The sequence below is a fragment of the Podarcis bocagei genome (genome assembly GCF_964188305.1).
Source record: "Podarcis bocagei genome assembly, chromosome: 2".
NCBI lineage: Eukaryota > Metazoa > Chordata > Lepidosauria > Squamata > Lacertidae > Podarcis > Podarcis bocagei.
Genome location: NC_138126.1, coordinates 84,016,840 through 84,038,586, shown reverse-complemented (window position 1 = coordinate 84,038,586; position 21,747 = coordinate 84,016,840). Strand labels below are relative to the sequence as shown.

The following is a 21,747-nucleotide window of genomic DNA, read 5'->3' as shown; positions in this document are numbered from 1 at the left end:
AACACTTAGCAGCAAAGATGAACTGCAGACCTTTGAATTTAAGTTATCCTGGCCTTTCCAAGTCAAAAGAAGTTTAATATTTTTTGTGAACTGCCAAGTAATGCCTCCCAGAAAACCACACACACTTCAACATAATAAGCAGCCTCTGCACAGCATCTTTTCTTTGAGACTGAATTACACACCTCACCCACCGGCAGGGTGGTCTATTCGCAAAAATGCTGAAGTCTTTTTGGCAGTGCAGCCACTGTGGTTGAATGCCTGGTGTGTAGATAAACATTAGGAATTCAACAGCAATTCAAACTCTGAATAGCCAGAAGCTGAAAATTTTGGCTGAAAAGTGAGCAAAGATAAACAAACAGTCTCCTTCTTTCCTACTATTTGCTGAACACATGTACAGCTCCTCCACCCATACCATTGTCCATGTCTCAATATGCAGCCATCCCAAGATATGCCTCATCTTGAGCATGACGTGGGATAGAAGCCTATTCAGTTGAGATGAGCCATGTGATCAAGGCATAGCTGCAATTTACACATACAGACTGAGACAAACTACTTATCTGTCTGTCATCACCTGAAAGCTATGCAAGTGATTACAGAGGCATTTCAGGCCTGATTACAAGAGCTTCCACAGGTAGTTTTTTGTTGTTTTTTTAACAGGAGCTTATGATAGCCTTGCTGAATCACAACAAGGATCTATGGGAGCTTTAAGCTTAACCTGGTACCCTCCAAATGTTTTGGACTACAAGTCCTGCCATTCCAGACAGTGGGCTGTGCTGGCTGTGCTGATGAGAATTGCAGCACAAAACACCTGGAGGGCATCAGGTCAGGTAAGGGTGTCTACAGGTAGCATGGTACCCTTCAGATGGCACCATGGACTACAAATCCCATCAGAATAAGCAAGCATGGCTAAGGGTTAGGGCTGATGGAAGCCAGAGTCCAGCAGCATATGAAGTGCACCATGATGGATAATCCTACAGCAAAGATGAGGGATCTTCTGGCCTGGGAATCAAATGCAGTCCTCCAGGTCTCTCTATTGGATCCTCAGAACTCTCCCAAGGCCACCTCCCACACTTCCCTGGCCATGTCATCCAATAGCTCTACTTCACATCTTCCTTGAGTGTTTTTGTCTGGCTGGAATGTATACCTGAACTCTGATAACGTCTCTTGCTTGCCTGGATGGAAGACAGAAAAGGGTGTGTGAGTATATGTAGAAACTAGCTTACTGCACAGAGGTAAAATGTATATTTGTTGCCCTGCCCACCACTGGCATGTGGCCCCTGGAAAGTTGCCCAGAAGGGATCCCGTCTCCCCCAACCCAGTTCTATCCTGTTTCCAAAAGCAGCCAGACTCTTGAGATGCCCACAATCAGGGCAAAAAGCCAACAACCCTTTCCCTCCAAATTATAGTTCATGTAATCATAGCTAACAACCACTGATAAATCTGTCCTCTATGGAATTGTCAAATCCTTTTAAAATAAGGCTTTATGTGACCCCAGCAATAGCAGCTTTATAGCCTGTGAGGTACAAGCAGTTCCTTTGGTCAAACCATTCACAGAAAATGTTTTGCACAGGTTGTTCTCACTCAAAGAGGATTAGCCCCAGCACAATTGCTGGACGAGTATATGTCCCATATGAGTTCCTTCAAAGTTGTTGTGCTTAAAGCCTACTTTTATGTGAAGCTGTGATGAAAGCTGTCTACGGAACCACAGGTGCATGTAATCTTATAGACCCCAAAGCCTTACAAAGTCCAATCCTACATATGCTTATTAGGAAGCAAGCTCATATGTGTTCAATGGAACCTCCTCCCAAGTAAGCATGCATAGTATTACTGTCTAAATCTGAGCACAAGGATTGAATGTTGGGGTTCTTATTCAAAGTCTGGATACCAAGTTATTTGGGAATCTAAGAATAAAGCGTGGGAAAAACCACTTAAGCCTAAGGCAATCGCCTTTGCAACCAAGGCTGGTTTCTGTGTTCTCCAACTTGCACAACTGAGCACGACGCTTAATTTAAAAAAAACAACAACCCAGAACAAAACCAAAACAAAGAACAAAACAAGAAGTGGAACTGAGCAGTCAGGCAGTCTGTTTAGGAAAGTGGATCCAGTCCTTTGAGATCCCCAATGGCAAAACACTTGACACTTATTAACCTAAAGATACTTAATTAAAAAGAAAGAGGCAAATGTTGCCTTTGATTTTTATGCCAAAGAAAGCATACTAAACAGCCATCTTAGCACCACTCTGACTAGCACATTATGCTGTTCAGCTAAAAGTTCAATACTGTCACCTTTGGCTTTGAAGTGTTACAAACAGCTTTGTATTAAAAGAAACACCACAAGAAAACTTCAACATGGGCAAATAGGTACTGATAACAATAAACTTAACAGACCAGCAGGTCACTCATATGCATATTAACTCAGAAGTAAATCCAACTGAGCTGAGATGTACTTACACCTGAGCTTGCATAGGATTGCAACCATAGGCTTTTTTCCCCTCACACAATATCAAAATACAGGAACAAGTTTTCAAATATTTGATAGTAAGATGAGAATAATGTTAGGAATTCTTGCTAAACTGGTTTGATATAATATAATTTTGTAAGCTTCAAAGGCTCTTTTTCCTGTTCTAGCAAAACCAATTTTGGAAGGCAAGTTAATGGAAACCAATAGAGTTTCACACTGAAAAATAACACAGTGTTAACAAAACACAACTACTCTTTCAGCATAGGCCTTATATTTTGGTATGTTTATAGACACATGCCATCATACATGCATGACTTAAGTACCATGCTCACAGTAAAACTGTCTTCTTTAAAATTTAATTTGAATAATGTGCTGATATAAGCTGACAGATAGGCCTTGAGTTCATAATACAGTGGTACCTCGCAAGACGAATGCCTCGCAAGACGAAAAACGTGCAAGACGAAAGAGTTTTCCATTTTTTGAGTCGTTCCGCAATACGAATTTCCCTATGGGCTTGCTTCGCAAGACGAAACGTCTTGCGAGTTCTTGAGTTTGTTTCCTTTTTCTTAAAGCCGCTAAGCTGTTAATAGCCGCTAAGCCGCTAATAGCCGTGCTTCGCAAGACGAAAAAACCGCAAGACAAAGAGACTCGCGGAATGGATTAATTTCATCTTGCGAGGCACCACTGTACAAATCCTGTTTAAGGTATCTGAAAACTGAATCATAATGCTGACTAAGCATCTCTGAGGCCATAACCTGTAGCTTTATGTTAAAATATTTATGATACTCAACAAACTCCTGACAGATCTTACCTAACTTCTCTTTTTAAAACTTCTAGAAGGAGATTTGAAATCTCCCAAGGCAACTTTCCCTACTTGTTCATTTGCTCTTAACTCTGAGAAACCAATTCAAACTGCTATGATGTCACAGAAGCCCAGAAGGGAAAGGTAGAAGGCAAAGAGCAGGAACACATAAGACCAATGGAAGAAGCAAGAAGCAGGAGACCAAGAATAGGGAAGTGGAAGAGACAGAATACTAAAGAAGTAAAATGTTCTAGCAGCTGCGAATCTGGCCGTCTAGCTGTCTCATACTGGGCTGTAGCTGATGGTGGGAAGGAATACTGAGAGGCGCTTTTCTCACCTCCTGGTGACCAGTTGTTTTGCGGGGTGAGTTAAGAGTCTGAGAAGCTCACCACAGCATGCTTCTGTGTGCTGTTAGTGGAAAGGGTCAGTAAGGATAACTAAGTTTTTATGAACAACATCAATGAATATTTTTATAGACTACATTTTACTCCTTCCTATTTGCTGCCAGGACTTACTGCTGCAAGAATATAATGTGTGAAAAGGCCCAGTATCCACTTCCCAAAAGTCTGGTCCTATTCATATGCCATTTTCCCATCACTGCCATCCAAACTTATGCCCCCAGAAATCTTCTTCACATTATTGTTGCCCTCCTCTGAGCCATACACCAAGAGTTTGGGGAACAGTCAGTTCCTATGGCTGTCTCATTCACACACTCAGTTCACTGGTTTGGAATTGCAGTATGAGGAAGTGGGCTTCCATGCCACTATGTGTGTGTACCAGTGTCGGCCTGACAACAATTAGGCTGTCTTCAAATGTCTTCAATGTCTTGAATGCCTTCAAATATTGCTCTCAGATTCTAAGGTTCTGTTTACTCAGACACACATACACAGTTAAATTACTTCAGTAGCTAGCAACAAAGAAGGTTGGATATTCTCAGAGTGTTATACATTTGTCCAATGTAAAGTTGTGGTTTCACAATAAAACATTTGCATCAGCATTAGAAAAACAGAGACATTGCCAGTCATGTGTTTAGGAAGGAAAGGCCAATTTACAACCATCAAAATAATTACCCTTTCATAACAAGTTGCTGCACAGGAATAGTTTGGCTTAGTTTCCTCTATACACAACAGGAGAAGTATCTCACCCTAATGTAACAATGATGGCGCTGTTAACATGATTTTAAGATGTTGCATGCAGCTTGTGGACTTTTTCCTTTACAGTTTAAGCAAGTCTGATTAGTACATGGATGAGGGGACAATAAACAAGAATCATCTCAGAAAGGCAGAGTGGTATTCAACCTATGACCCCTGGGCCCTCACTTGTGGGGTGCCTCAGGGTTCTGTCCTCTCCCCCATGCTTTTCAACATCTACATGAAGCCGCTGGGAGAGATCATCAGGGGATTTGGGCTGGGTGTTCATCAGTATGCAGATGATACCCAGCTCTACCTCTCTTTCAAATCAGAACCAGTGAAGGCAGTGAAGTTCCTGTGTGAGTGCCTGGAGGCGGTTGGAGGTTGGATGGCAGCTAACAGATTGAGGTTGAATCCTGACAGGACAGAAGTACTGTTTTTGGGGGGACATGAGGCGGGCAGGTGTGGAGGATTCCCTGGTCCTGAATGGGGTAACTGTGCCCCTGAAGGAGCAGGTGCGCAGCCTGGGAGTCATTTGGACTCACAGCTGTCCATGGAGGCACAGGTCAAATCTGTGTCCAGGGCAGCTGTTTACCAGCTCCATCTGGTACGCAGGCTGAGACCCTATCTGCCTGCGGACTGCCTCGCCAGAGTGGTGCATGCTCTGGTTATCTCCCGCTTGGACTACTGCAATGCGCTCTACGTGGGGCTACCTTTGAAGGTTACCCGGAAACTACAACTAATCCAGAACGCGGCAGCTAGACTGGTGACTGGGAGCGGCCGCAGAGACCACATAACACCGGTCTTGAAAGACCTACATTGGCTCCCAGTACGTTTCCGAGCACAATTCAAAGTGTTGGTGCTGACCTTTAAAGCCCTAAACGGCCTTGGTCCAGTATATCTGAAGGAGCGTCTCCACCCCCATCGTTCTACCCGGACACTGAGGTCCAGCACCGAGGGCCTTCTGGCGGTTCCCTCACTGCGAGAAGCTAAGTTACAGGGAACCAGGCAGAGGGCCTTCTCGGTAGTGGCGCCTTCCCTGTGGAACACCCTCCCACCAGATGCCAAAGAGAACAACAACTACCAGGCTTTTAGAAGACATCTGAAGGCAGCCCTGTTTCGGAAAGCTTTTAATGTTTGATGTATTATAGTATTTTAATATTCTTTTGGAAGCCGCCCTGAGTGGCTGGGGAAGCCCAGCCAGATGGGCGGGGTATAAATAATAAATTATTATTATTATATTATTATTACTATCATGCAGGTGGTTACAGCTAGATATACATAGTTTGAGGTATACTTCTCATCTATATTTGTCACTAGAGAAGTCTTGGTGACCTCAATGTTTTGGACTACAACTCTCATCAGCTAGCATGACCAGTTGCCAAAACCTCTGGAGGACATAAAGCTAGTCACTTTATTGCAGAGAGCCCAATTTAGATCTGTAAACTATGCTAGTCTGGCATTGGTGCAGCAAAATAGGTTGTGAAGCTGCCTGCTTTTTTGTAGGAACCAGCAGGGCTGAGAAGGTGGTGAAGAATCTGCTGTTCCATGCCCTGAGTCCCAGCTAAGACTGTACAGTGGTACCTTGGGTTACATACGCTTCAGGTTACAGACTCCGCTAACCCAGAAATATTACCTTGGGTTAAGAACTTTGCTTCAGGATGAGAACAGAAATTGTGCTCCAGCGGCACGGCAGCAGCGGGAGACCCCATTAGCTAAAGTGGTGCTTCAGGTTAAGAACAGTTTCAGGTTAAGAACGGACCTCCGGAATGAATTAAGTACTTAACCTGAGGTACCACTGTACCTCACTGTATTCTTGGATTTGCAACAGATACAGGAAATCGTAGTCAGAGTGCAAGTCACTGCTGCCCAGTTGTCACTGAATCCTCCTCTGAAACTTACTACAAAAATCCTCCACACAACTACAATGACACTCAACCTTTTCTGCTGCAAGTTTGCCCAGTATTAGAACTAATTGAAATTTCCTAAGGACAAAACATTAGAGCACCGTAGGAACATCTGTTACCATTCGGCATGTATGGTGGTAATTTTACAAAGGCAGGATTTCAAACATCTCTATCATGTCTTGTTTAAAACCGATTTAGAGCGGGGGGGGGGCAAAAGCTGGCAAGAGATCGAAGAGGAGTGCTAGCTTCAAATGTGAAAGAAAAGTCCCCACTAACATTTCATTACTGAGAAAAAGGTGTGAAAGCAGATGTAATTCCAGCAAGACAAAATACCACAGATTACTTAATTTGTTGTTTGTCTTATGTTACAGAAGAACACACAAAGGCTTTCCATTTCCCAATAAAGCCATGGTCTTTTCAAATTAAAATGTTAAGCATGGATTAAATACACTAAAGGTTAAATCACAGCCTGGAATGTTGTTCGCTTACTATTAAGTACAAAGTAAATATTATGGTGTAACTAAATGTTCCATAATTACTTCATTTATTTAATTCCAATAAAGAACCTTAACCTGGAAGTCCTTTATCTGATGATTATTCTTTGTACCATTCCTTAATGGCTTAAATGCTGTTTTATGTTGCTTAAAAATTACCAACTATTCATATACAGTACTGATTTCTAGTAGCAGAAACACAGATACACACAGGTGTAAGAGCCATGAATTAAAACACTACATAGACATGGAGGTTCACAGAATAAAATCAAAATATAAAACCACAAAATACATAACCAAAATAAAAACAACCACCCAATGGTTCCTCCTCTTAGCGTTTTGTAGTTGCAGGAAGGCAGCACAAAGCTATCCAGGCTATTCTAGTGGGAGAGCTGACTTATTATGAAGGCTATGGAGGTTCTTATTTTTCCACGCCTCACTTTAACTTTTAAAAGCTGCTACCTTCCATCTTTCCCAGAGCCAGCAGCCTTTAAAAGATAAAAGAAAAGGGAAGAAGCCTTCCCTATGCTGACAAATGACACTGACAACGCTATCCCAAATCACTGCATGCAAATGAGAGGATGAGTTCTGTGTTTGTGGCCATTTCAGTCCACCTCAATGAGAAAACAACAATACTATTGCTGAGATTCCAGGGGGTCCAAGCATGTACCCAGGGTTTGTGTTTCCTTTTGGGAATGAGGCACAGAGGAAACTGGTGTCTTCAGGATATATGGTTTATTTACACACCTATACAACCTGAAGGCTTCACAGCATTAACACCCCAAAAGGGTCTTGTTTCTCCCGTAAACCCAGCCTTGGATTCAAGCAGAGATCCAGCATAGCTCTCTCTGTTTTTCTAGCCTGCTGCATTTGCATCCAACTTCTAGCTCACATAACTCCTAACTCTCACCTCTGGCTTTATTCCATTTTACTATCTGTGAGTTGAGGTAGAAGCCCCACTCATTTGTGTCTCCCACAGAGCCCCTTCCTTTGTTCTCCTTACATCTCACCAGGAGGCTATCCTGGTCTGATTAGCTTATAACACTTGCTGGATTCAGGGATTAGAACTACGACACTCAGTTTAATACCCCAAGCCTTGATTAAATTCTAATGGTTGCTGGATCCAAAGATTAAAGGGTTACGGTACCCATAAATTCAACAATACGCTTGTTACCCAGAGTGGAACTACTTTTTACATAGTGTAAAAGTTAGGATACTCCCTCCCCTCTATCATGCATATAATAATAATAATTTATTATATATACCCCTCCCATCTGGCTGAGTTTCCCCAGCCACTCTGGGCGGCTCCCAATTGACTATTAAAAACAATACAGCATTAAATATTAAAAACTTCCCTAAACAGGGCTGCCTTCAGATGTCTTTTAAAAATAGGATAGCTGCTTATTTTCTTGACATCTGATTGGAGGGCGTTCCACAGGGTGGGCGCCACTACCAAGAAGGCCCTCTGTCTGGATGTTAAGGTCATATGAGTTGACCATGCCTAGTCAAACAAACTCGCAACTTATGCAATTTCTCTTCTTCCAAAAAGGATGTGGAAAACAAGGAAATAAATTATATGAATTGTCTCTCCACGAGATTAGAAGCATTACATTGACTCTGTGATGAAGGAGATAGAGTGTTCTTGTGTTTCCAACACAAACAATGAATCAGTATCCCAAGTAAGATGAATTGTAGAAAATTCAAACTTAACTACTGCTTGTCAGCTCTCCTTAGCCAGGTTATGCTGTCTCTGCAGCTTACTTCCATAGCAGCTCTGTGTTGATAAACACAGGTGTTGTGGTGGGGTATTTATTTTCCAGCAGTGTTGTGCTATTAGCACTAGTGACACTCAAGCCGTCCTCAACATTTTCCTAACCATTAATATGATAAACCAGGTTTGATTACTTAGGAAGTGTTATGGGAAACACAAGTTGAAATAAACAGGATGCTCCATAGCTCCTTGATCTCACTGAAAAACCACATTCTAAGACTGTAGGTGTGTGTTTCCCCTGCTATGTAAACTCCTACTTTTTTTGACAACTTCATTTCCTCCACTCTTCAGCAACCCAGACAGATAAGTATTTAATGTACAGCATGATTGTGATTAAATTTTCAAAGGCATTCTTCATCTGGATTGCAGCTGGTACAGCATCTCAATTACAGCTGCATCATACCACCAGGGCCCCATTATTGACATGTTGAGCCTTAGATGAAGGTGCTAGATTTAAACATTTCCAAAGAGCTATCAAATCTGACCACAATCAATTGTTTCCTCTTTTCCTAGTCTAGGCAAACCCTTAACTGGGAAGCTTATTTGGTACATTAAATAGTGCCTAGATTCCATGCTTTATTTTCACATTAGGCTTTCCAACATACCGTATTTTTCGCCCTATAAGACGCACTTTTTCCCCTCCAAAAATGAAGGGGAAATGTGTGTGCGTCTTATGGGGCGAATGCAGGCTTTTGCTGAAGCCTGGAGAGCGAGGGGGGTCGGTACGCACCGACCCCTCTCGCTCTCCAGGCTTCAGGAAGCTATCCGCTAGCTGTGGGAGACCCAGCTCTCCCAGGGCTAGCGGAGAGCTTGCCTGCACCCAGAAGCTTGGGGCGCGCTGAGCTCCGCACGCCCCAAGCTTCGGGATTAGCGCAGTGCTCCACTAGCCCTGGGAGAGCCGCGCGGCTCTCCCACGGCTAGCGGAGACCTTGCCTGCACCCAGAAGCTTGGGGCGCGCTGAGCTCCACATGCCCCAAGCTTCGGGATTAGCGCAGTGCTCCGCTAGCCCTGGGAGAGCCACGCGGCTCTCCCACGGCTAGCGGAGACCTTGCCTGCACCCAGAAGCTTGGGGCGCGCTGAGCTCCGCACACCCCAAGCTTCGGGATTAGTGCAGCGCTCCGCTAGCCATGGGAGAGCCGCGCGGATCTCCCACGGCTAGCGGACTGCTTGCGCCCACCCAGAAGCTTGGGGCGCGCGGAGCTCCGCACGCCCCAAGCTTCTGGGTGCCAGCAAGCAGTCCGCTAGCCCTGGGAGAGCCGCGGGGCTCTCCCAGGGCTAGTGGACCGCTGCGCTAATCCCGAAGCTTGGGGCGTGTGGAGCTCAGCGCGCCCCAAGCTTCTGGATTAGCGCAGCGATCCGCTGGCCCTGGGAGAGCCGCGCGGCTCTCCCAGGGCTAGCGGACAGCTTGCCGGCACCCAGAAGCTTGGGGTGCGCTGAGCTCCGCACGCCCCAAGCTTCGGGAGTAGCGCAGCTGTCCGCTAGCCCTGGGAGAGCCGCGCGGCTCTCCCAGGGCTAGCGGACTGCTTGCCGGCACCCAGAAGCTTGGGGCGCGCTGAGCTCCGCACGCCCCAAGCTTCGGGATTAGCGCAGCGCACCTGGGGGGGGAATAAAAAAAAATTTTCCTTTATTTCCCCCCAAAAAACTAGGTGCGTCTTATGGGCCGGTGCGTCTTATGGGGCGAAAAATACGGTAAAAGTAAAGCAAGTTATAACCACAAATGGGTTGATTTTTTTAATTGAAGCTGTATTCCCATTATGCATACTATTTGGTTTTCTGGCCAGCAGTGACCATCAAGCTTGGCAGGCCTTGGTCCAGAGTCCAGGGGCCCTGCAGAGGCTACCATCAATGCCCCAGCACTGACCTGGTCTCTCCTCAGTGCCTGACACCAGTTTGCAGGTGCCAGCCTCTTCCTTCCAACATACATTTGTTTATTCAAGGTGGCGACCAGGATGTGGTGAAATACAGTACTGAGGAAGACAACATATATCACATAATTTCTATCTGAATATGTTTTTAGGAGTACAGTGGTACCTCAGGTTACAGACACTTCAGGTTATAGACTCCACTAACCCGGAAGTAATGCCTTGGGTTAAGAACTTTACCTCAGGATGAGAACAGAAATCGTGTGGTGGCAGCGGGAGGCCCCATTAGCTAAAGTGGTACCCCAGGTTAAGAATAGTTTCAGGTTAAGAACGGACCTCCAGAACGAATTAAGTTCTTAACCCGAGGTACCACTGTAGTTCTTATCATGTCATACAGGTGGTGCAAAACTAACAACCACTTATTAAGATGAAAAACAATCACACTGAAAAACCTTTATTCCATTTTGATACTTTGCTGAATAAGTTTTAAAAGTTCATGAATACAGTTTTGAGGGATTACATGGCCTTTGTCACAACCTGGAAACTATACTTGACATAAACCTTATGGATGCAGGTGGCAGGGTGCATGAGATAGTCAGTGAATATTTTGAAGAATGGCTCTCACAGATTCAGGCCAAACTTTTTCATTCCAAACATCTTCTGTTTCATTTGAGTGGAACTTGCCATTGCCTATGCCTATGCTGTGATAGGACTAATTAAAAGTACATATGATATTAGAGCAAATCTTCAGCAACTACCCAGTACTACTAACAAGTTCCTACTGAACATTTTTGAATATTTTATGAGTAAACACTATGAATGAGGAAAACATAAATGGATAAGTCCTAAAGGACTGAAAGCAAGAGACCGAAGGGAATATCTCTCTCATTTATAGCAGTTCTTTTTTTCCATTCATTATCTCTCAAAATCCAAGCACCCTCAAATATTTACTTTTCACATTTATTGAGAACTTTTTATCTTGCAAACCACCTTTTTTAAAAAAAAAATTTAATATCAAGACGAGTCTGTACTGCTCTGCACCATGAAACAGTTAGCATTCCATTAATACCTCAAGTGTTGAAGCAATCCCACCTGTTTATAATTTCCCATCAGTTTGCCTGATACCTATCCAACTGCAGAAACTATATCAAAATGCGTAATATACGGAGACAGAAGAAAAATGCCTAACAGGATGAAATCTTTCATAGAATAGAATGCTTCTATATCATAGTGAAATATAAGGTATAATTAATTGTTCCAACTGTTATTTGACTTCCAGAATCAATAGGTCAATTGTTCAGTTCAGGCTACATCAAACCAAATACGTTAAAACTGAGCTTGCCATGTTATCTGAATCAACAATAGTATAGCTGTGGGCATTACTCCACCTCCAGAAGCTGTTCCACCACAGAGACAGGAGTAAATTGGTTAAGCAGCATGCTGAAACGAAAACAGCAAAGCAGTTCTAAAGCATGTTCTGCCTGTTTAAATTTTTAAGTTGACAATATCCCTTCCCACTCATAGTCAATCTGGGTTACATTGAAAATGGTCTCATTCTTCAGTGCACCTGCTCCTCCACCATCTCTGCCAGTTTCCTGAATTCCACAAGCAGAACTCCTTACCTTGGGAAAGGCAAGGGAGTGCTGGGTGGTGGAGGCTAGAGCAGTGAGTCAGGAGAAGCCCCTTTGGCATTCACTTCAGTATCACTGTCAGCAGCAAATGATAAACTTGTTTTACTACAAGTCCTATGACCCCGCAGGAAATGATGAACAGATTGTGTTAATAGCTGCCGAGGAGAGGTCTCTCCTGTCCTATGTCACTTTATTATCCTCCCCTTTCCAAAATAACTTTTTTTAAACAAAGGGAGGAATTTGCAGGAAAAGAAGGGCAGCAGAGAAAGCAGGCCAGGTTAGAGAAAATGGGATTGTTCAAGCAGCCCAATTGATAATGAGGGTCTGGTAAGCAGGTGCTTGCACATTCCAAATGATTTGGGTTCTAAATTATCATTATTTATTATTAGTGCAAACCCTGGTTGTGTCTAAATTAAGCCATATCTCAACCGTGTCATGGTAGTATGATTACTGTGATATGAATGTTCACTACAAAGTACTACCTGCATTACTTCACCCACATTACATGTATTAAGTGCTGCACACGGATAAAATACTTGCAGGCAAAAGGATGAAATTAGAGGCTACTGTAGCTGTCTACTTTGCCTAACTGCTGGCTGAATTGCTATGATGCCATAGAAATCTGAAGGGACCAGTGGGAATGCAGAAGATGATGGACTGGAAGGGAGTATATTAAAGGAGGAATGGGTTGGTCTGTACATATTGTGTTGCAGGGCAAGAGAAAGATAAACCAATAGACCAGAAACAGGGGTGTGGGGAGCAGACAAAAACGTGCGTCTAGAAGAGCAGTGGAGAAAGTATATGGCCTGAGGGAGATGAGGTGAAGAGCAAAGTGAAAATTGCAGGTGGAAAGAACCTGAAGCTGGAGGTAGCCTTACACAGGGTCAAGAGAAGCCAAAGAGGCTTGCCTGGAGCCTTCATTACGTATCTTTAGGTGCCAGGAGAAAACATTTCTCTTCAACCAGGCATTTAGCTGATTAACATCCTATAGCTTTAAAATGTGTTGGTGGGAGGGAGGTTATTGGTTTCTTTTGCTTTTGCTTTGTTTTCTTATGTATTTTGTGTTTTCATTTTGTATTTTTATGTTGTGAACTGCCTTGTGATCTTTGGATGAATCAATAAATCCCCTTTAGTGGATGTTTTATTTAAGATACGTGTACTGAATTTTGCAAGAATTTGAGAGATTTGTGTTTTTGGGGGCGGGGGGGGGGTAGTACTTTAACCTCAAAATTCCCAGTTATTTTTTCAAAGACGATTTGGGGAAAAGAAACATATCCCTGATGAAGATTACTCATAGACACTCTTACAACATATATTATGTACTTTAGTTTCAAATGTGTCTGCAGGCCAAGAGGGAAAAGGACTGAGTGATATATGAAGAACAACACATTACTTGCTGCTACTTCTTTTTTTCCTGGGAAGGAATTTCTTTTCTCTTTTAAATATGTAGATTATACTCAATTTAAGAAAGGAGAAAACGCGGCTCTCCTACTTCAAACAATTCTATTTCAGGACAGTGCTTTTATAAATAAATAAATAAAAATCCATATGGCAATATGAAAAAGCAGTAAATGAAATTCTGGCCCAAAGACTTTTGATTCCTCCTTTCCTCCCTGAGGAAAAGCAATGAATGCCAGATGTTCTAGTGAAATGTCTTCATATCTTCCACTGTAGCCGATCTGTCTCAGACAGCCACAATGCATTTTATTTATTATTACACAGGGGTCAAGAGGTGTTCAGCAGATTTATATGAAAGTTGCAGACATTTTCAGACTCCCCTCCCCCAACACTTTATGCATCGTGGCCAATTAAACAAGCATTAAAACTGCTCATTGTTCCCCCTTTAAGTCTTATACTATGAGCTCATCAATTCCAACAAAGCACCCCATTTTCTAGCTGCTTGTAGTACCACAAAATGAAGTTGCAGCAGGGCTAATATCAAGGCAGTAGCTCTTAAAATGAAGAAAGAGTAACAAGAAGAATATACAAGGTGGGGGAGGGAGTGGGGGGGGGGGGAGAGAGAGAGATGGCCTCTGTCAACAATCACAAGGCACTGCAGAATTGCTAAGCAGACCAGCCTAAGAGGCATTGTTTTCTTCATGCCTCCTTCACCAGTCTTAATAATGATGTCACAGAACGACTGATGTTAAATGAGATTGTGCTGAATCAAGAGAAGATTTCCCCTGCAGTGTCAACTCTGCTTGCAGTGTTTTCTCACATATCGCTATTAAGACAGCAACCAGGTAACTTTGCTGTGCCCCGTCTAAGTGGCCATCCTTTCCTCTTTTATTTCTTTTGGTTTAAGGAAAGCCTGTCAATCTACTTGTTTAAAAAATGCCTCTGGCAAACATTTTCCACACGACAAATCCTCCAAATGTCAGCTTTAGCAGGTGAATAGCTTATAGTGCTAAAGGACTCCCGAAAGAGACAGGTTAGCAATCACTGTCAACACAATGATTAATGATTATATACATCTGAACTATTTCTCAGTTCTGGTAACAGAGAACCTACTGGCTGAAAAAAAACTATACATTTTTAATGGGACAAATGTAGCTTCTGCTCCTGTGCTTGCTTTACATTAATTTAGTTTACCATCTTCCCAAAAATACTATCAAGGGCATTTAGAAACAAAGCACAGCACATTAAAAGAGCACTTCAAGGTCAGTTTTGTTCATTTGAAACAAAATGTGCCAAACGAAAAAGGACATTTTATCGCTTCCAGAAAATACTCAGACTTGGACTTTGTGACATATCTGGGGGAAAGGCATTCCAAATAAGAACATAGGGGTGAAAAGCCTGATTTAGGTTGGAACAATTACAATACAGAGTACTAGTATAGATGCTGGAATACCAATGAATATCATTTTGGTGATCCATCTGCTTCCGCAATGCCATGCTGTGTGGAAGGCCCTAATTTTGTTTGGCGCAGAATGTAACAGCAGCAAATATTGAGGGGGAAAATATTTTCACCTCAACAGTGCATCACTCTATGATATTTGGCTTCTTAACTGCAGCAAAACTGAATATAAAAATGGTTGGGATTAAAATATGATTCAAGTGTATTTGTGAGTAGCTAAACTGTATTCGTGCTCTGGTCCATGGGGTCACGAAGAGTCGGACATAACTAAACGATTAAACAACAACAATCTGTATTCAGATATACAGTAAACACTCAGGGCTTAATACATGTATACTTCCTCTTCTGAAAGAGGAAGAAGAAGAAACAAATCTATAAAAATTTGTTTTTATAGATTTTGTTATAAAACTGAAAGCCTCCATCAACAGACTAAGGAGTATCCAAACACCAACCACACACAGTGGATTTCTGGACATTTCCCAGAGGCTTCTGTTAAGTATTGGCATGGTTTTAAATATAAATGGTGCTTGCATTGACATCAGTACTTAATCAGATTCCAGGGACAAATTCAAATTTGGAACACTTTGTATTTGGACAAGTAACTTGGCTCTCAAGGCTGTTTATTTCTTGAGCTTAGTTTTACTTCTTTTTGACAGCTAATGGAAGGATTGATTGCTTGGCAAATTAGAAGAACATATACAGCCAGTTCCCACAACTACATTGAGGAAACAGTTTGTTTCCCTAATATATATAAATTCAATAAAAACAAACAAACTGTTTTTTGTTTGTTTGTTTGTTTTTATTGAGTTTATATACCGCCCTATACCCTAAAGTCTCAGGGTGGTTCACAGAATAATATATTTGGTCTTGTGTTTTGAACAATACTGTACCAGCTCAAATTTGCTTTGGGGAAGAGCTTTGGAGCTTTATGATTGTAACCCCAACAGCAAATCTATTTAAGCTAAGAATAGTCAAAGGACATCTTCCAACTTAACCACAGTCTATAGCCAATCTCTTCAAATGGCAGCCTGCGATCATTTCCTGCATGCCTGCATTTAATCTGAGAATAGCAGGTGAAGTCCATTTTGACACATTCTTTAAGAAGAAGAAGAGTTTGGATTTGATATCCCGCCTTTCACTCCCCTTCAGGAGTCTCAAAGCGGCTAACAATCTCCTTTCCCTTCCTCCCCTACAACAAACACTCTGTGAGGTGAGTGGGGCTGAGAGACTTCAAAGAAGTGTGACTGGCCCAAGGTCACCCAGCAGCTGCATGTGGAGGAGCGGAGACGCGAACCCGGTTACCCAGATTATGTGACTACCGCTCTTAACCACTACACCACACTGGCTTAAGAGTTATCTTCCCATTCTCACACACTCCCAATAGCTTAATCTATTTAAGGCATTTGCGAGCTTTTTTGCGGAGAAGGTCCTGTTGCTCCGCCATGACCTCCCTGCCAATTTGGATACAATAAAGGAACTGGAGGCCCCTCGACTGTCCTCGGGTCCAGTATTGGACCACTTTGACCGGATATTCCCAGCCGATGTGGACAGACTCCTCCAAGCTGGAAAGCCCACCACTTGTCCTCTCGACCCGTGCCCATCTTGGCTGATTAGAGCGTGTCCAGACGAGGTGCGGGCCCCCCTGGGGGATATCATCAATCTGTCCCTTGGCACCGGGACATTCCCAGGGGAACTGAAGGAGGCAGTGGTGCGTCCGCTCTTAAAGAAAACATCATTAGATCCCTTAGATCTATCCAATTACCGCCCAGTTTCGAATCTTCCGTTCCTGGGTAAGGTGATTGAGAGAGCGGTTGCTGAACAGCTTGGTAGGTTTCTGGATGAAACATCGGCTCTGGATCCATTCCAGTCCGGCTTCCGCGCTGGTCATGGGACCGAGACGGCTCTGGTCGCCCTAACAGATGATCTCCGCAGGCAGCTGGATCGAGGCGGGTCGGGGCTGCTGATTCTTCTAGATGTCAGCAGCCTTCGACATGGTCGATCACGAACTCCTGGACCACCGCCTTGCCGACGTGGGGATCCAGGGCACAGTCCTTCATTGGCTGCGCTCGTTTCTCTCTGGTCGGGGACAGAGGGTGGCGCTTGGGGGGGAACTGTCACCCCGCCACTCCTTGGTGTGTGGAGTGCCCCAGGGTGCGATACTCTCCCCGATGCTTTTTAACATCTTTATGCGCCCCCTCGCCCAGCTTGTCCGGAGTTTTGGGCTGGGCTGCCATCAGTATGCTGATGACACCCAACTCTATCTGTTGATGGATGGCCATCCTGACTCGGCCCCAGACACACTGATCAGATGCTTGGAAGCTGTGGCTGGATGGTTACGTGGGAGCCGGTTGAAGTTAAATCCTTCGAAGACAGAGGTCCTCTGGCTGGGACGGGACGATATGGGATTGAGGGGGCAACTCCCATCTCTTGCGGGGGTGCAATTAGTGCCAGCACCGTCCGTTAAGAGTTTGGGTGTAATCTTCAATACCTCCCTCTCCATGGAGGCGCAGATTGCAGCTATAACAAAGGCGGCATTTTTTCATCTCCGCCAAGCTAAGCAGTTGGCTCCTTACCTCTCTCACCCTGACCTAGCCACTGTGATCCACGCGACGGTCACCTCCAGACTGGATTATTGTAACTCGCTCTACGTGGGGCTGCCCCTGAGACTGACCCAGAAACTCCTGCGGGTGCAGAATGCCGCAGCGAGACTCCTTACGGGGTCTTTGCTGCAGGATCACATTCATCCGGTGCTATACCAGCTGCACTGGCTCCCAGTGGAGTACAGGATCAGGTTTAAGGTGCTGGTTTTAACCTTCAAAGCCCTATACGGCCTAGGACCCTCGTATCTACGGGACCGCCTCTCCTGGTATGCCCCACAGAGGAACTTACGGTCTTCAAATAAAAACATCTTGAAGGTCCCAGGCCTCAGAGAGGTTAGGCTGGCCTCAACTAGAGCCAGGGCTTTTTCGGCTGCGGCTCCAACCTGGTGGAACGCTCTGTCACAAGAGACAAGGGCCCTCCAGGACTTGACATCTTTCCGCAGGGCCTGCAAGACAGAGCTGTTCCACCAGGCCTTTGGTCAGGGTGCAGCCTGACTCCCTCCTTTGGCAATCTTTACAAAACTTTAGTTTATGGTTGCCATCAATTTTGATTTTAATTAAGTCTTTGATGTTTTATAATGTTGCACTATTTTAGTGTTGTTAGCCGCCCTGAGCCCGGCTTCGGCTGGGGAGGGCGGGATATAAATAAAATTTATTATTATTATTTATTATTCTGCCAAACTACAAGAGCCTCAGGGATGCAATTTTCCCGAGCTCCTGCACAAGCATTGCCAATAGTTTGGCTAAGTAAGGAGACCAGTGTGGGTTGGTGGGTGTTGGTGGGTGTGTACGTGCAAGCTGGCTTCTGTGCATGCATTGCTTGTGGGATCAGAACCTGGGATCATCCAGGTACACATCCAAGTACATACACTGTCCATCAACATGACATTGTTGTTAATGGAGTGAACATTCAGAGACAGACCCAAGTGCATGTACAGATGCAGATCATGGTGCATATTCCATCAAAATGCAGATCGTGCATAGACAGCACTGAATGTATATTCAATTTTACACCTGTGAGTCCTGATCCAACATGGATTTCCTTACAGCTCACCCACACTTCCTTTTGTGACATTTTTCTAGGCACAGGTCCGGGATTTTCATGTCCATGTCCAAACTGTTTAGGGTTTTGCTTTGTTTTGCTTTTGCCCCACCACTTTCCCCAGAAAACCACATTTTACCGCTGAATTTGAGCAAACAGCAATCGAATCAGGTTTTCCATGGACTGACGATTGCTCCAATTCAGCAGTAAAATACAGGTTTACCCAGGGAAAGTGACGCACCTGGAAATCCCAGACCTGGGCCTTGAAAGTGTGGCACAAAAGAAAGTGTGGGTGGGCTCTTAGATGCATTGGGACAAAGAAACATGCATATGAGAATACAATGAGAAATCACTTTGTCCTCTTTGCCCTATCCTTTTCTTCCACCTCCATGAAAATTGTTTCCAAGACCACGCCCAATTTTAAGATAAAAACAATGGTATTATAGTGAAAGGGGTGGAGGGTGCAACAAAATATCCAGACTACTACTGATTTCCATGGGTCTGCAGTTGCTAAGCTGTTGTTGTTACTGATCCAAATAGGCAATAGAGATGCACAGAACTGCCATCGATGGGCAGAGTAAACTTACAATTATGCTCCCTCTGGCTTAGATAGTTTACAAAGGGGATTAAACAAATTCACAGGAGGCTGGCTGTATCAGGATCTACGATAGCTAAATGCAATCACGGGATGGGAGTCAAACAGGGAGAGCTGTTGCCTTTTTCCTGCACTTGTGGGCTTCCTGGAAGCATCTGGCCAGTGAAGGAGACAGGATACTTTATTTGATAGCCTTTCTGTCTGGTTCAGCAAGGGCTTTTCTCATGTTCTTATATAGCAGTGATATGACTAAAGGAACATGGCTATAAAACATTGGCAAGCTTTCATTCCCCTTTAAAAGTTACAAGGTGCTGGAAATCTGGTAAACACCTTTCTCTTCTAGCCCCCTAGTATGAAACTCCAAATATCAGGGTCATACTCCCTGTCCCTGCTTTTTTCTTTTTTGTTTTTTGGGGGGCGGGGGCCAAGAGGCACATTTCCTTTCAGGATCAAGGTCCGTCTGGAAGCGCCTTGTTCAGAGGCACAGGGGACTAATGTTGAAATGAATTTGACTCCAGAAATAGCATGAGTCGTTGAGGGGGCCAAAGCACAAGCATGCAATGGAGATCCTCAGCCAAAACCACAGAAATTTCAGTATGCATGAATGAGAGCTTACACAGAAAAATGAAACTATTATCAAGTTACCAACACACTCAACCAGTTTTTCACTTCAGCAAATCTAGACACAGAACCAGCTAGCTATCTCTGCTTTTGGACTTGTTGGGAATTGCCAAGTCTTTGGGACTAGCACAGCTCACATTGCAGGTGGTATTTCAACTGGTGGCATTTTCCCACTTCTGTTATTTTGGATATTTATTTCCATATTTTTAAACACCTGGGTTTTTTGGGCGGGAGACCTCTCTTGTTCCCAGCCCCTTTGAAAATACAGTGGTACCTCAGGTTACATACGCTTCAGGTTACAGACTCCGCTAACCCAGAAAGAGTACCTAGGGTTAAGAACTTTGCTTCAGGATGAGAACAGAAATCGTGCTCCGGCGGTGTGGTGGTGGCGGGAGGCCCCATTAGCTAAAGTGGTGCTTCAGGTTAAGAGCAGTTTCAGGTTAAGAACAGACCTCCGGAACGAATTAAGTACGTAACCAGAGGTACCATTGTAGATATGAGGGTTAAGTCATGGTTCACACTTGAAACAGAAATTTCTATCCTGAAGTTCCATATCTGAGGTCAGAGAATGCTGACCTGAATGTACACATCAAACTTTCTTCTTGATGCTTCATTCTTTAAGTGGTATCATGTCTTCACATAGAATATCAGTCTTAGTGTTTCATCTCATCCTTGAGCTTGTTTGGAGGTTCTAGCAGGGGAGCGCAGCTATCGTATACCCTTGACCGAAGAACGGTACACTCCTTCTATCTGGGATGGTCGTCCTCTTCCACCGAGCGCACAGCTTCGGGAGGGACGCACATGGAGCGGTGAGGGAGGAAGGGGACACCCGCCTAGCCAGCCAGATCAGCCGAATCAACCCTGGCGATCAATGGGGTGACAGATGTCGCAGCCAGATCGCCCTCACATCCGTGTTTCATCTCATCCTGTGGCTCCAGCAGCTGTAGTGACAGTAGCTGCTTCTTGTCCTGGCAGATCCTTGGGAAGTGTAGTAACTGCAGCCACCATAGCTAAGTAACTGGAGGGAGGGGACAGAAATTTCCTGCTTCAGTGGCTTGTACTGCAACAGCTAAGTAAGAAGGTTTACAGAGGTTCCAGTAGAGATGGAGGGTTCATAGGTGAGTCAGTGGAAGGCATTGAACTCACGGAAAGAAGACTGGAGAGAAACGGATTCACATTCTAGACCCCATCTAGTTGCTTCCTCAAGGTGCCATCCCCGAAGGAACAATACTCTTTGGTGTCTCCCCTTCAGTGGCAGCCCAGCTGAGGGCAGTCATGCCCCCAGGGCAGGTAGGCAGGCTTTATGAAGGTGTCCCAGCAACTGGTGCATGCCTAGCTAAGCCCGTCATTCATTATATTTCCCCTGCTATCTGAAAACAGATTTATTTAATTTGTATCCCATCTTCAAAAAAACAAAAACAACAACAACACTCCATTAAAGAAATCCCAGAGCAGTTTACACAATAAAACATTCAAATAAATAATAAACACCAAATCCACAAATACAATTAAGTTTGTGGAACTAGCTGGTATTCAAACCTTAAACAGAGAATTGCACCATAAATGTTTTATCCTAATACCTCAACGTTTAATAGACTTATCACATTTCATGCAAACACAATGCCAAATTGTTCTTTACTACTAAAAGAAAAACCTCACTTTGCTTGGCCAATTTAATAGAACTACTGAGGCTACAATCCTATGCACATATACTTCAGATTAAGTTCCACTGAGATCAGTGGGGATTACTTCTAAGTAAATATCTATAGAATTGGTTTGCTCAATTCTCAAACAGAAAAGACATACCAGATCTTATAACAAAACAGAATATTTTAAAGTAAAAGTTACCACAAATTAAGCAGACATGATTCCATTAACAGGTCCTCAAATTTATGCAGTGTTTGAACCTTATCTTTTTGGAAGTTTAAAAAACTTTGCTTTAATATTAATAAGCAAACAGCCGGAAAACTCCACT

The 21,747-nt window shown here is 43.8% G+C and overlaps 1 protein-coding gene across 2 annotated transcripts in view; it reads right to left on the bottom strand.

Moving 5' to 3' along the window:
- SLIT3 (slit guidance ligand 3) overlaps nucleotides 1-21,747 on the bottom strand; it is a 422,071-nt gene that overhangs the window by 289,625 nt on the left and 110,699 nt on the right. The gene's annotated exons all lie outside the window — the stretch shown is intronic.